The sequence below is a fragment of the Cervus canadensis genome, chromosome 2 (genome assembly GCF_019320065.1).
Source record: "Cervus canadensis isolate Bull #8, Minnesota chromosome 2, ASM1932006v1, whole genome shotgun sequence".
NCBI classification, from domain to species: domain Eukaryota; kingdom Metazoa; phylum Chordata; class Mammalia; order Artiodactyla; family Cervidae; genus Cervus; species Cervus canadensis.
Window position 1 is genome coordinate 102,196,668 of NC_057387.1, and position 14,792 is coordinate 102,211,459.

A 14,792-nucleotide genomic window follows, 5' to 3' on the forward strand; every position below is an offset into this window, starting at 1 on the left:
TGAAAACAAAAAAGTTTTGATAAAGCTCTAGCCAGGCTAACCAAAAAAATAAATAAATAAAAGAGAGAAAACCAAAATACCAATATTAGAAATGAAAGAAAAGTCATCCCTACTGATCTCATGGACATCAAAGGAATAATAAAGGAATATTATGAAAAACTATACCTGGAAATTTGATACCTTAGGTAAAATAAATAAATTCTTTGAGATATGAACTACCAAAACTCATGAAATGAGAAATAGATAGCATGAACAGGCCTATATCTATTAAAGAAACTCAATTAACAATTAATATCAATAGCTTTCAAAAAAAAAAAGCACTAGGCTCAAGCATTTATGAAAGAAATAGTATCAATCCTCCACAATCGCCTTCAGAATATAGAAGTTAAATTGACACTTCTCAATTCATTCTAGGAGGCCATAATTACCCTAATATCAAAACTGGATAAATACAAGAAATAAAGGCTATAAGCCAATATCTTTCATGAATATGAATGTAAAAAATCTTCAACAAAATATTAGCAAATTGAATCCAACAATGCATAAAAAGAATTGTACATCACAACCATAACTAAACGGGATTTATTCTAGCTATGCTACTGATTCAACATTTAAAAATCAATTGATATAATGCACCCCATCAACAAACTAAAGAAAGTCATATCAATTGATGCAAAAAAACACATTGACAAAATCCAACATCCATTGATGATTTTAAAAACTCAGTAAATTAAGAATAGAGAGGCACTTATTCAACTTTATCTATTTAACTACACATAGGCACAGACAAACCCAATGGCAAACATCATACTTAATGGTAGAATATTTAGAATTTTCCCCTAAGATTGGGAACAAGGGAATTATGTTCCCTCTCACCATTTGTACCAGAAATCCTAGCTAATACTATAAGACAAGAAAAGGAAGGAAAAGGGATACAAATTTGGAAGGAAGAAAGAAAACTCTGTTTTTGCAGATGTTACATTTGCCTGTGTGAGAAAATTTCACAGAATCAACAAAAGACTCCTGTAGCTAGTAAGTGATTATGGTAAGTTTATAGGCTATAAGGCTAATATACAAAATCAATGGCTTCTTTATATACAAACAGTGAATAATTGAGATTGGAAATTTAAAGCACATTATTATTTATAATAGTATTTTAAATGAAATACTTATACATAAAGCTTAACATAATATTTATAGCAACTATAGAAGAAAAACTAAAATTCTTATGTAATAAATCAAAGATTTAAATAAATGGAGAGGTATTTCATGTTCACAGATAGCAAGATCAAAATTGTTAAGGTAATTTTTTCCAACTTGATCTACAGGTTCAACACAGTCTTAATCAAAATTAAAAAAACCGTTTTCTAGATGTTGACAAACTGAGTCTAAAGTTTATTTGGAAAGACAAAAGACACAGAATATCCAACATATGAAGAAGAAAAAAGTTGGAGGACGGGCAGTACTCAGTTTCAAGGCTTACTATAAATCTACGCCAACCAAGACAGCATAGCATTAAGGGAAGAATAGACACACAAACTGATGGAGCAGATAGACAGTCCAGAAATAAACCCACACGAACAGAATTAACTGATCTTTGGCAAAGAGAACAAAGGAAATTCAATGGAGAAAGAATAGTATTTTCAATAAATGGTGATGAAACAATTGGATTTCTGGATTTTTAAAAATAGTAATCTAGATTCGGATATTATGCTTTTCAGAAAAATTTAACTCAAAATGAATCATAGATATAAATATAAAATGAAATTATATAAAATTTCTAGAAGAAAACATAGATCTATGTGACAAAGAAAATCTAAATGACACTGGGTTTGCAATAAGGTTTTAGATACCACAGTAAAATCATGATCCATGAAGGAAAAAAATTGATATATTAAACTTTATTAAAATTTTAAAATTCTGTTACGCGAAAGATACTGTTAAGGAAATCAAAACAGAAGCCACATACTGGGAGAAAATGCTTGCAAAATATATATCTGTGTATACGAAAAATTCTTAAAACTTAACAATAAGAACACAAATAGCCTAATTAAAAACGGGTAGAAGATCTGAACAAATACCTCAATGAAGAATGAAAAGAAATGCATATGGAAATATGTCTAAGATCACTTGTCATCAGAGAACTGCAAATTAAAACAATGAGATTCCACTGTACATTTATTGGAATGACAAAAGCTTTCTTAATTTAAACAAGAAATATCAAATGCTAGTGGTGATGTGGAGCAACAGAAACTCTTATTGTGTGATGGTGAGAATGCCAAATGGTACAGTCACTTGGGAAGACAGTTCAGCAATCTCTTACAAAGTCAAACATTGCCTTACTAAATAATCCAGCAATCACACTTGTAGGTATATTCTGAATTGATTTGAAAATTTATGTTCATACAAAAACCTGCATGTGAATGTTTATAGCAGTTTTCAATAATCACCAAAAAACTTGAAGCAACCAAAATATCACCTACCTTCAGTAGGTGAATGGATAAACAAACTGTGGTACATCCATACAATGAAAAATTATTTATCAATAAAAAAAGGAAGTGAACTATTAGGCCACAAAATGACCTGGAGGAAATTTGAACATGGCTAAATGAAAGAAGACAGCATGAAAAGGCTACATATTTTGTGTTTCCAGTTACATGACATTCTGGAAAAGGCAAAATCATAGAAATGGTAAAATGACTAATGATTGCCAGGGAGCTTGGGGATAGAGGAAAGTCACGAATAAATGCAGCACAGGGGATATTTTAGAGGAGTGAAACCATATTATAAGATAGTGTAATTGTGGATAGAGGACAATATGCATTTGTGAAGCCTGTAAAACCTGACAGCACCAGTGAATCTTAATGCATGCAGAATTTTTAAAAGTCACTTAGGAAGTTAGGGATCTCAGGAAGGAATGAAGACTATGACAAGAGACTAACAATATTGCAAGTGTATGAAATAACCTAACTGAAAGAGGTAGGGGAACAAGGTGTTAACCTAAGTAACTTTGGAAATCAGTGGACTCCGTAAGACTAAAGACTAAAGGCATTTAAGCACTCTGGTTGATAAAATTGTTGTTTCCTATGAGACTATGGTTTTAAAATTCCAATATCACCATCCATATATATTGGAACTGAACAATTCCATATCTGTTCCATCAATCAATGTGTCTCTTCTTTCATTAATGCTATCTTGTCTTGATTAGATACATTTAAAGTAAATCTTAAAATTGGGTAGTGTCAATCTGGCAACTTTGTTCTTCATGTGTTGGTTTTTCTGGGTCTTTGTCTTTTCATATAAACTTTAGGCCGTTTGTCAATATCCACAAAATAGCTCTTTGGATTTTGATTAAGGATTGTGTTGAATATATAAATTAAGTTGGAAAGAATTGGCATATTAACAATGTGGGGTCTTGCTATCCATGAACATGGAACACTTCTCCATTTACATAGATCTTCATTTATTTCTTTCAAATCAAATCAAATGGATGGTGGATGTTGGAAGCCAGGTTTCTCACTATTGGGTAGACATTTACAGATGAGAAGAGGAGGCCAGACTAATCCAAGGATTTGAGTTGGCAACATCAGTATGAAGTCAGGGTTAGCTTTATATTAATAAAGGCATGAATAGTTGGGCTTCCCTCATAGCTCAGTTGGTAAAGAATCTGCCTATAATGCAGGAGACCCCGGTTCAATTCCTGGGTTAAGAAGATCCCCTAGAGAAGGGATAGGCTACCCACTCCAGTATTCTGGCCTGGAGAATTCCATAGTCCTTGGGGTCACAAAGAATCGGACATGACTGAGTGACTTTCACTTCAGTTATTTGCAGAAATATTTATAGATATGTGTACATACACCAGTTTGTGTAAACTTATTTTTTGCTCTATTGACTGAGAGGGCCTGAAAGAAATGACACTCCAGTAGCAGGTGCCAGGCATATCTAAAGTCCCAGATCTTGGTTTCTAACACCATTCTCCAATAAAAAGGAAGCAGCAATTCTTGAAGAAACAACTGACTGATTCTATGACTGGGGCAGGGAATATATAAGATGATACTGGAGCTTCTTGTAGTGACATAAAGTAAGAAAGCATTGAAAAAACTATATTGATGGGGGTGTTTCAAAGGAGCACCATAACCAACCGAAAAAACTCCTAGTGGCACCAAACTTGGAACAATTTGAGCAATAAAATAAAGTAATTTTGACTTATAACCCAAAGTATAAAGTAAATATTCATGATTTTATACTTGTATAAATAAATGATTGAATAAATTAATAAATAACTGAGAAGAGAGAAATCTCCCACACAGAAAAATTTCATATAATTTATATAGATACTCTGCCATCAGGGAAGGGGATTATAAAACTCCACTCCTTACACATAAGTATTATTATCCCCTTCCTTGATGGCAGAGTATCTATAAAAATTGGGGGTACAGATGGTAAAGAATCTGCCTACAATGCAGGAGAACCGCATTCAATTGCTGGGTTGGGAAGATCCCCTGGAGAAGGGAATGGCTACCAGCTCTAATATTCTTGCCTGGAGAATTCCATGGACAGAGGAGCCTGGCAGGCTACAGTCCACGGAGTCCCAAAGAGTCAGATATGACTGAGTGACTGACATTTTCACCTTCACTTCACTTCCTTGTGGGTAGGCTGCACATAGTGACTTCCTTCCAAAGGGTAGGGTATAGAAGGGGCATGGTGGCAGGGAGAATGAACTTTACTATGGAGAAAGCTGCACTCTTAGCCAGGTGACCAAGGCCAACATCAATAGTCATAAGTCACGCTGATAATATATTATGCCCCCTTGATATGATGCAATGAAAATGGCACTTTACCTCTGTGATCTTAAAGCCACAGAGCCAGTGTCATCATAGAAAAATATCAGATAAATTCCTTTAGTGGGGCATCCTACAAAATCTAGTACTCCCCAAAACTATCCCAGTCATAAAAAAAAGAGAGAGAGAAAATTCTGAGAAAATTCTAATGCTAAGAGGAGCCTAAGGAGACATGATGACCAAATGACTTAATGCAATGTGGTGTCATGGATAGAATGTCCAGAAAAAGGACATTAGGTAAAAATGAAGGAAATCTGAATGAACCACAAATTTACCAAGTAGAGTGCTTAGTTATTAGCAATGTAGTAATAGTGGTTCATTAATTGTGACAAATGTGACATACAAATATGTCATCAAATGTGAACTGTTGATAATGGGTAAACTTACAAGGTATACAAATAATCTCTTAACTAGCTTTCCAATTTTTTCTGTAAACCTAAACTCCTAAAAAGGTAAGATCTGCTAAACAAATATATAAAAAAAGAACTGTTAAAGGATATACTTCAGCAAGAAGACAAGTGAGTTGAGAGGGAAGCTAATGAGCTAGGAAATAATAAATTTTGTCAGTAAATTTATTTCCCTGTTAACTGTAAAAGACAATTATTTTGTTAGTAATGGATAAAATTAGAAACAATAACTAAAGGACAAGGGTGTTCAAGTAATAGAAAGACTTAAAGTCTGTACCATATTTTCAAAGATGATAGAGATATTGAATGACTTAAATCTATTAGAAAAATGTGTGCTTAAGCATATGCATATAATTAAGTATTTATAAATTAATAGGTAACCATTGTAAAATTAAAAATACAGTCTATTTTCCAAATTGCCAAATAGGGGGGAAAGATATGGAGGTAGGGAGACATAAACTTTTTCCATTCAACAAAAAGCAGGAAAAGAAGGGAAAATATGAAACAAAAACCAGAAAACAGAAAACACTAAATAACATGGCAAAAAAAATAAGCACAAATGTACCAGTGGCTACAATAAATACTATATATGAGATGCATTTGTGCAAAGCCTCAAATTATCTTGGCCTCACCTGTTTCCCTCACCTGACACTCAGCCTCTTGCTTCACCACAAGTAGCCAAGTGACAGTCCGCTCTGTGTATCCTGTGACCAGAAGCCACTACCCCTTGTCTCTGCCTTCCCCCATATAGTTGACATTTCATGCCACTGTTAACAGATGAGATTACTCAACAGGAAGTTCAGATGAGTTAAATCCAGAAGGGGTTAATTTTGACTAATTAGAGACAGGAGCTAGGGAGAAGCTAGCAGGTAAATTCCTCCTACTGTTTTCCTCTTCAATGGACTTCCCCAAGGCATGAGGATCTATATAGTATGTGTGGAAATGTACCAAGAGGTCAAGAAAGTGTACCTGTCAAGCAATAGTATTGCTTCATGGCTTGTTGTAAAGTCCTTACATCTGCTTTCCGTTCTCCCAGCCCCTTTTCCCTTTTCTCTCTCCTTTAATGCCCTGGAATTGCTTTGGGCACTGTTACTAAGACAAATGTGAAAAAAACAAAGACTACCTACTAAAACAGATTATAAGATTACATTTAAATCCAGCAAATTGCCTACACGAGGCACACCAGAAAGAAAATTAGTTAGAAATGTCAAAATGAAAGCATAGGAAAGATATACCATGCAATTACCCACAGAACTACAACAAAAAAATGGTGTAGTAAAACTAATATCAAAATTAAACTTAAGGTACAATATATTTTATAATTTGTATAATATATATATAATTATGAATATATATCATTTAAAGGAGACAACCTACCAAGGAAATAAAATGTAGAAAACAATATATTATGTATTTTATACATTAAATAGAACTATATTATAAATTTATAATGTATAATTATACATTATACTATTTAAGAAATTAATATAAATTATTTATTACATATTGTTTAAATAAAACAATCCAAGGAAATAAAGCAATAATGAATTTACATGCACCTAACAAAATTACCTCAAGTACACAACACAGAAACAGAATTACAAAGAAAAAAATGAGTAATATAGAAACATAGTGAGAGATTTTAACAAGCTTCTATTAGAAACTATATATCCAGGAGACAAAATATTATTAACATGTAAAAAGTTTGAACAACTAAATCAACACATGTTTTCTAATAAATGTAGACAGAATCTTCAATCAGTAAATAGAGAAAATGTACTCTTTCCTAGCACATATAAATCATTCAAAAAAATGACCACGTATAACAGTAGGACAGAGGAAATCTCAACAAACACCAAAGAATCAATATCATATAGACCATTTTCTCTTGTGACAGTAAAAGTAAATTAGAAAGCAACATAAAAGTTAATTCAAAACAAAACAAACATGCTGGAAACTTTAAAATACATTCCTAAATAACTCATTGTGAAAGAGGATGTAATAGAAATTACAGAATATTTATAATATGCATCTAAAGGTTGCATATTAAAACAATGTAGCTGGAAGAGTACTTAGAAGAGAATTTGTAACTGCAAATGCACTACTTAAATAAGAGAAAGAAAATCAATGAGCTTTACTCAACTTAAGAAACAATAAGAAGGTTAGAAACAAGCTACAAAAAGGGAATATTAAAATTGAGTAGAAATTAATGAAATAAAAGATAGAAAACCATTTTTTAAAGGTCAACAAGAACAAAAGATATTGTTCTTTTAAAAAATAACTGATAAAATAGGCTTCCAATAAGACCGAACAAGGAAACGGAGAAAAGGCAAGAATATCCAAAATCAGAAATACACAATATAATTAAATTAGAAATTTAAATATCTGTGGCCTAGAAGGTGATTAGCTTTATATTTTTTAACTGAAACCTAAATAAATTTCACATTTCTAGAAAATAAAAGTGACCAAAATTAGCTCAAGAAGAAATAGGAAGTGTGAATAAATCAAGCTACTAGAGAAATAAAATCAACAAAAGTAAGCCCTTCTCAATAAAAAGAGCCACTCCTAAATGGAAACTTGATATGTGACAGGTGGCATCACAAGTCAATAGGAAAATGATGAATTCTTCAATAAAATGTACTGAGACAACTGGCCGTCCTTAGATGCCTGCATTTTCATCATACACAACAATTTTTTCCAGGTAGATTAAAAGCTGAACAGAAAAAGCAAGGGTTTAAAATAGCCAAGGGAAAAAAAAAATAGAGAAATGTCTTCAGGGTAGAGAAGGATTTCTTAAACAAAGCACCATAAGAAAAGATAATTATTGATAAAATTGACTGTTTTTTAATGAAAAACTTTGTTCAACAATAACTACCATAAGCAAAGTGAAAGACAGGCTACAACAGCCATTTTGGAAAACTGTTTGGCACTCTAATAAGGCTGAAGATATGCGCACCTAATGACTGAGAAATTCCTTTCTTAGGTATAGTCTCTGGAGGAACTCTTTTTTTTATTTAATTTATTTTTTAATTGAAGGATAGTTGCTTTACAGAATTTTCGTGGTTTCTGCCAAACATCAGCGTGAATCAGCCATAGGTATACATATGTGTCCCCTCTCTCTTTGCCTCCCTCCCATTTCCCTCTCTACCCCACCCCTCTAGGTTGTTACAGAGGCCCTGTTTGAGTTCCCTGAGTAAGGGAGCAAATTCCCATTGGCTACTTTACTTTTGGTAACATAAGTTTCCACGTTACTCTCTCTACCTCTCACCCTCTCCTTCCTCCCCCCAACCCCACCTCCCCCCTGCCCCAGGTTCATAAGTCTGTTCTCTATGTCTGTGTCTCTGGAGAAACTCTTATACACAGTCACCAAAAAATATGTATAAGAATGTTCACAGTGGTACTGTTCAAAATTTTCAAAACACTGGATGGAAGAAACCAACAGTAGGATGGATAAATTGTGGAATGTTCAGTTGATAGAACACCATCAGCAGAGAAAGTGTGAAGCTATAGCTACACATCACAGGGATTAATCTTACAGACACATGTCAAGTCAAAGAAATAAGAGACAAAAGAAAAACTACAAAATTATTTCAGTTGCATAAATTTCAAAGTGAGCAACACTAACTTAACAGTGTCTTGGTATGTCTATATAGGTAGCTAAACTATGTAAAGAAGGAAGAATGTGATAAATAAAAATCCAGACAGTGATTCCATGCAGGAGAAGGATAGTAAACATTATTAGAAAGGGATGAAAGGGATTTCTAGAGCTGGCGACTTTGTCGTTTTTAAATTGAGTGTAACTTCCATAAGTGTTCACATTGTGATTATGGTAAATATTTGTGCCTTAAGCTCAAGCCATGGACATGGAGAATATCTCTGTAAGTCATGTGACTGATAAATGATTAGCATTCAGAATAAAAACACATACATATTTTTAAGTCTTTGAATCAATAAGAAAAAGGACAAAAGATATGATGAACATATGAACAGCCTGTGGTAGGGGAAAGAGAGAGGTAGAGAGATGCACATAGATAAAGTAAAAATGAAAGTGTTAGTGGCTCCATCGTGTCTGACTCCTTGCGACCTCATGGATTGTAGCCCACCAGGCTCCTCTGTCCCTGGGATTCTCCAGGTGAGAATACTGGAGTGGGTTGCCATTTCCTTCTCCAGGGGATCTTCCTGACCCAGGGATCGAACCCAGGTCTCCTGCATTGCAGGCAGATTCTTTACCATCTGAGCTACCAGGGAAGCCCAAAAGATAGATAGATGATAGCTAAAGAGATGGATAGACATTTGATAGATAGATATTTTAAAGTCTATAGGTATACATAGATACTTACTATAGGTATATATATTATTCTCAATATCAGTAATAAACTGGGGGAAATTCAAATTTTAAAAATGATGAACTATCATTTCACAGCCATCAGGTCAGCAAACGTTAAAAGCCTGACAACACCAAGTATCAGAGAGTATATGGAAAACAGACCCTCTTACACTTCTGGGAGTGTGTTTGGGGAAGCAATATAGCCAACACAGAAGGTCATGTCCTATGGCCCAACCAGGCAACTTTGCATTGTGCAGAACAAGTCCTTTACAAGAATGTCTGTCTGTGCCATTGTTTGCAACAGCTAAAAATTAGAAACAACTTTAGTGTTCCAAAACAAAAGAAGAAAAAAATAAACTGCAGTATAGTAACAAAACACAATGTCATATAGCAACTCAATGAACTAGAGTTACATATAGCAACTAGATGAACTAGAGTTTCAAGTATCAAAATGGAAAAGCCAATTGTAGAATATGCATAGTAAGACACATTTTATATAAACTTTGAAAACATGCAAAACAACACCACATATTGTTTATGATACATACATATGTAGCAATTGTATGAAAATATGCATGAGAATGATAAACACTGAATTTAGGGTGGTATTTGCCTCAGGGGAGGAAGGCAAAAAATGATATCCATGTGGGGAACACAGAGCTTCAGTTATATCTGAAATATTTTATTCATTTTAAAAAGAACTGAAGCAAAGAGAAGACAAAGCCTATCATTTTAATTCACTAGATTAACAAATTAAAGTAGAAAAACCACATGATCATGTCAAGAGATTTAGAAAAAGCTTTTGATAAAATTCAACAATGCTAATTCATGATTTTTTAAAAACCTCTTAACAAGCTAGGAAGGAAACCTTAAGCTGATAAGAGTTATCTTCCAAAACCAATAACAAATATCATTCATCATGGTGAAATATTGGAAGTATTAAAAGATTAAAGTCAAGAACAGACAAAGATGTCTGCTGGGCCTAGTACGTGTCATATGGGAACCCGAGAGGGAGAAAGGAAGAAAGGTATTAATAACCGTAATACTGAGATAACTTCCCGTGCTTAGCAGATTGGAAAAATCAAAATGGTCAATAAAATCACATATTTTGGTGGATGGAGGAAGAAGGAACTCTCACTCCTGTTGAGCTCTAAATGGGCAGATCTTGTTGAAGAGGAAATTGTTCAAATCTGGTAAAGTTGAAGATGTTGCATGTAATATGATCTGGGAATTCCACCTTTAGATATTTTAACAGAGAAAAATTAGGAAGCAATCTGAATGTCCATGAATAGAGAATAAACAAATCAAATGCAGTTCATTGATACAATGAATTATTATATAGCTGCTGAAATAAATGCACTAAAGTTTCATGCATCAACATGGTTAAGTCTCAAAAACATGATGTTAAATGAAAAACATCAGTTGCAAAAGAGGACTATCAGTATGATACAACTGGGGTTAATTGTAAGAACATAAAAATCACTGCTACATGTTGTTTATAGATACATATATATATGCATTATACATATGAAAACTGGTATGGAGTGATTTTTTTTTTTTCAAACAAACAACTTACCTCTGTAGAGGAAAGAAAATGTGAAGCCCCTAGCTATATCTGTGATTTTTCTTCCTTAGTAAGTGAATAGAGGGCTACAACATATAGAGGAAAATGTTAACCTCTTAATTCTGAATGGTGCATAATGAATGTCTCAAATAATTTTCACCATGTCTGCATGTTTGGAATAGTGTGTTAAATGACTAATCTTTTTAAAAAGATGAAAGATCATGGCACAACAGAATCTCAGAATCTAAAGAAAATTCAGAAATCAATTAATCTAGCTGCACCATTTCCCAAGAGTCCTCCAGTCTTGACTTACACACTCTTAGCAATGGGGAACTCACCACCTCCATGCAGCCCACTTTGATTCTGGACAGGTTTGCCTGTAAATTGTAGTGGGGCTAAAATCTGCCTCCTTGCACTGCCCCTAACTCCAGCACAGGGGTCATAGCTTTGCCCTCACATACTCAACTATTGGACCCTGGCCCTAGTTCTGTCATGACCTCCTAGGTAGGACTTTCCAGTCTCTTGGCATCATCTCTCCATCCAATAATTGCACGATTTGAATGGTCACTTTAGGCTCTGAATTCTAAGAACTCTGTAAGATAAATGTAATTCCAAAACTTTGGCTCAGCAGAAACTTGGGTAAAACATAATCACTATGGAATAAAATTCACCTCTAAAAAACATGCATATTTCTTAAAAGAAGGTCTAACCTTCTGTCCTATAACTTGCCTCACAATCCTGCTCCATTCAGCAAAACTTGAAATGCCATGCACGGACAGACAAAGAGAAACCCTGGCTCAGGCAGCAAAGTGAAGCTGCTCCAGAGACCAAAAGCCGTCTTCGCCATGGTAAGACTGGCAGTTTCCCAATAGCCATGTGCATTCTATGGCCCAGTGTGGCTCCACGGAGAGAACCTTCCCAGCCCGCCTTCAGGGAAAGCCTCCAAGTTGGCCTCCTAGGGAAAGCTGGGGAAGGAACGCCTTCAACCGGCTCCTTCTCCACCCCTGGAAGTCCTTCACATCACTCGAGACCCAAACAGGCGCCCTCACCTCTCTGAGGCTGGCCCCCATGTCCCGTGAGACAACGATTAGTCTCTCCACAAGCTTTATATTTCTTTTTTTTAATTTATCTATTTATTTATTTTTGGCTGCACTCGGTCCTCATTGCTGCATGCGGGCTACTCTCTAGTAGAGGTGCACGGGCTTCTCATCGGGTGGCTTCTCTTCTCGCTTAGCATGGGCTCTAGGGCGCACGGGCTTCAGTAACTGTGGCTCACAGGCTCTAGAGTAGGTGCTTGGTAATGGGCTCAGTAGTTACGGCACTTGGGCTTGGTTGTCCACAGCATGGGGACTCTTCCCTGGCCTGGGACTGAACCCATGTCCCCCGCATTGGCAGGCAGATTCTTAACCACTGGACCTGCAGGGAAGTGCAGTCCTTATATTTCTGATAGGACACTGCACAAGTTTGACAAACTCTCGCATTCTGCCTACTAGACACCAGGTGAGCTTCTAAGCCGTTTGCATAGGCTGACTTGTTTAGGTGGGTGCTATGATGAATCCCCATTTTACAGATGAGAAAACTAAGACACAGGGAGGTTGAGGCACTTATCCAAGCTCACATAGTTAGTTTCTAGCAGAGCTGGGGGTTGAATCCAGCCAACATGGGTCTAGAGTCTGTGCTTCCTTTCTCTTATGCTACTAGGCTAATTGGGGTCCTTCCAAGCCTTTATGTTTGAGTTGTTTATATACATGGCTTACTGCCTCCAATACTTTATCTGTTTTGTACTTACTTTTTTCTCATGTAATATTTATCATGTGCATCTTTCCGTGCCATAAAATATTACAGGCATATACCTCATTTTATTGCACTTTGTTTTATTGTGCTTCACAGATATTTTTTCATGGCTTTTTTTTTCTTAACAAATTGAGGTTTTGTGTCAACCCTGTTTTGAGCAAGTCTATCAGTGCCATTTTTCTAATATCATTTGCTCACTTTGTGTCTCTGTGTCATATTTCGCTAAATCTCGCAATATTTCAAACTTTCTCATTACTATTATATTTGTTATGGTTATCTGTGATCAGTGATCTTTGATGTTACAATTGCAAAAAGATCACAACTCGCTAAAGGCTCAGATAGTTAGCATTTTTTACCAATAAAGTGTCTTTAAATTAAGGTATGTACATAATTTTTTAGACATAATGCTATTGTACACTGGACAGACCACAGTGTATAGTAGTATATATACAGTATATAGTATAAATATAACTTTTGTATGCACTTTGAGATGAAACATCATGTGACTCACCCTATTGTGATATTCACTTTATTGTGTTGGTCTGGAACGGAACCCGCAATATCTCTGAGATCTGCCGTGTCATTTTCAGTGACTACCTAGCAATCTACTGTGATGTGTAACCAGCCTGATAGACACTTAAATAGCTTTAACTTTTTCAGTACCATCGACACTGTTTTGGTAAATACACTTCTAATTAAATCTCTGTGTACATCCTTGACTGTTTCTTTAGGATCTGTTCCAGGGGGAACTGCTGGATCAAAGTACCTGCAAATTTTTAAGGCTTCTGATTCATATTGCCAAATTACCCCTGGAAAGCCTCACCAGCAGTGAATGGGAGAAACTGTTCTTTGGGGTTTTGCCAATCCAGGCTACAATCACTCACTAGGAAAAGAAGCAATCTGCTTTCATTACGGGGGAAAGGCATATTACTGTTTTAACTTATGTTTCTTTGTTTATAAGTTAAGTAAAACTTCTATTCCCTTATTGATTGTTTATTTCATCTTCTCTGAATATTCTTTGCCTATTATTTAAATAATTTGCTCTATTCCTTACTGGTTTGTGAGAAAAGAGAGAGAGAGACAGAGGCAAACACTTAAAAGATGAAATTCCACACTTTGTCCCTAACCTGTGGGTAGACACAGGACCTAATAAAAATGTAACACATATTTGCACACTTTATTAGGAGCTTTAGCAGAAATTAACACTAACAAATTCCCTGCCCCTCCCAGCTTCCAAGGTCTGGCTTGTAAGGACGTCCCAGCCAGCTCCCCCAGCCTGTGGTGCGTGTGTACCCAGATACGGGCATCAGAATGCTAGCCAGGTCCAAAACCCAAGACCTATTGCTCATGACCATGAGACCTTGAGCAAGTTATTTAACCTCTGTCTCCATTTCTCCACCTTTAGAATGAGAATAATAATAATTTACTTGGGGGTTGTAAGTTTCAAGTAAACTCACACATACAGTGCTTAAACACTTGGCATATAGTAAGGACTGAGTAAGTATCAGCTGTTAGTATTATTGAAAGTGTGAAAATGAAAGTCACTCGGTTGTGTCTGACTCTTTGCAACACATTACTATTGTTAATTACTACTATTATTGTTTTGTTCAGGGTTTTCTCCGGATATAGCTACCCCACTTCACACTCTTCAAAAATTCACATTGAAAGAGGCTTTTCCTTGTGTGTGTTATAGGTTTTTCCTCTGCAGAGAAAAGCCATCATTTGAAACTTCTCATCCATTTACTCAGCGCATTTGAATGTATTAGGACCCATGCTGGATATTGGGGATAAAATACAGTACCTGTCTTCAAAGACTCACCAGATTAGAGAAAACGATATGTACATAAAAACTGCCCTAG